We start from the raw sequence: 2,260 nt of genomic DNA, 5'->3' as shown, positions 1-2,260 counted from the left end.
AAAAAAAAAAAAAAAGCCCTTGCTGCCGAAGGGGAAAGCAATGCTGAGGTTATACCCTGGAAAAAGAAGTTTTGCAAACTCTCCTTGCTGCCACCTCTCCACAGGAACCCCATTTTTTCTGGGCTCTCAGTGTCTCGGGTTTGGGGACAAAAATGTATCAAGCACGATCAACAGCTTTAAACCCGATTCTCCTCTCTTTTCTCCTCTCCTCTGGAGGTCGATCTTTGCTCTTTGGATTACACGGCCAGTAGTTAAGCCAAGCAAACCACGTTTGGTTCAGACCAGAAGACAGATGGATTTACTACCTGTACCTTCATCTTTAAAAACGTTTCATACAGCAAGACTTACCCCAGCACAGTAACTCTGACAGAGAAATAACCTCACCCCTCCCGCAGCTCCTAAAACACCTCCACTTTCTGCTGGGTATCAGCATCCCCAAGTCCACTTTAGCTGAAGGTTAGGTCTTACCTGGAGTCTAGTCAGAGTCCGAGGAGAAACAAAGCTCTGGGCAGGGTAAGAAAAAGCCGATTCCTACTGAGATGAAAGAAGGGGGAAGGGGGAAAAGGGGATCAGAGGACATGGGGAGACCATGTTGGGTTTGGTTCCCCTCCCCTTTCCCCTCCAGGAAAATAAAACAGAAACCCCAGCGATGGCAGGACGTGCAGCAGAAGGTCCCCTCAAGTCCCCTGGCAGAGGCTTTGCTGCTCGGGTTAGGCTGTGCCACCCCCCCTCCCCACCCCCCTCCTCTGGGTGGTCCTCCTCCAGTCAAATCGCTGACGTGCTTTGCTTTCCCGCTGCAGCCCAGCTCCAAAATAGCTCTGGGTGTCATTTACCGGGGAGATTAAGTTTCCTGCGGGAGAGAGGCGAAAGGGCACCGCTTTAGGGGCTAGCTGGGACGATCCAGCAACATGGGGGGTGAAAAAACCCCAGAAGTGTGCGCGTGTGGTGGTGTGGGGGACAGGCTGCGGCAACGGGGTGGGTCAGAACCGCTCCTGCAGAGCCCATCCCAAAGCCAGGTGATAAATGTGACGCGGGGACTCAGGAGAAGGCAGCTGCCAGCTCTCCAGCATCGCACACTGGTCGGGAGCTCTTTCCCAAAGGCATCAGATCAATAGTAGGTTTATTTAAAACCTCCCAGGCAAGAGCTGATACAACTGCTAATAAACAGCGGGTTAATAAACCTCAGCGCGCCCCTCCCCATCTTCGCTTCAGCGTATCCCTCCCCAACTTCTTGCAGCACGAACCTGCAAAACCAGCCTGGGTTGCACTTACATCGTCTCTCAGAGGCCCAAGATGGTATTTTCTAAATTTACCAGCAAAAACCACCATTTGGGTAACAATTTCACACCAACTCTAATTAGCAAATGAAGTAGTTTGAATTTAAAAGTAATTTTGGCTAATGATAGAGGAGCCAGAACAGAGCCCAGCAGGCTCCCCAAAGCACTTTACCTCTGCCCGGCTATCGGGGGAGAACAATGAGATATGCTTATTTTTGGCAGTAAACAAAGCCGATAACGTGCTGCAGGGTCCGAGGGCATGGATCAGCTGGAGACTCACCAGTACGCTGTGTTGACTCACTTGTCGGGGGATGAAAGCACCATCACGGGAGCAAAAAGGAGTTTTATTAAGGATTTTGAAAGCAGAGGTTGAAAAAAGCCGGAGGGACCAAAGACAGCGAACTGCAGTGGTTGCAGAGTCCTGCTCTCAGGGCAGAGGAGCGGCTGGTTCTGCCTTGCACACAGGAGGAGTCTCAACTCTTGAAGCCTCTGAGTCTTGCATAGGGTTTGCAAGATGTTTAGCAACTGAAAAAAAAAATGTGGGAGATCCAGTGTGACCTTGAGCCCAAGGAGGAGGTGACAAAGATGAAAAGCAATAAGGTCAGGAAGACACCATTAACTTAATGCAATGGGATGATCAATGACAAGGACGCTGGCCAGCAGGAGACAGTGAAGCTGTCCTAGAGTTGGTTTCTCTACGGGGAAGAAGCTGGGCAGAGGTTTGGTGTAGAAGCAGATCAGCTCGGGGCTCCTCAGCCCAGCAGAGACAGGGAGCTGCTGGAGCGGGGCCAGAGGAGCCCCAGCAATGCTGGGAGGGTGGAACCCTCTGCTGGGAGGAGAGGGCAGAGAGCTGGGGGGGCTCAGCCTGGAGCAGAGAAGGCTGCGGGGAGACCTGAGTGCAGCCTGTCAGTGCTGAAAGGGGCTGTGAGAAAGGGGGGGAGGGGCTGGTCTGCAGGGGCTGCATGGACAAGGAAAAGGGAGAT

Source organism: Buceros rhinoceros, unplaced genomic scaffold (genome assembly GCF_000710305.1).
Source record: "Buceros rhinoceros silvestris isolate BGI_N320 unplaced genomic scaffold, ASM71030v1 scaffold2311, whole genome shotgun sequence".
Lineage (NCBI taxonomy): Eukaryota > Metazoa > Chordata > Aves > Bucerotiformes > Bucerotidae > Buceros > Buceros rhinoceros.
Note: the sequence above shows the minus strand (reverse complement) of the source record.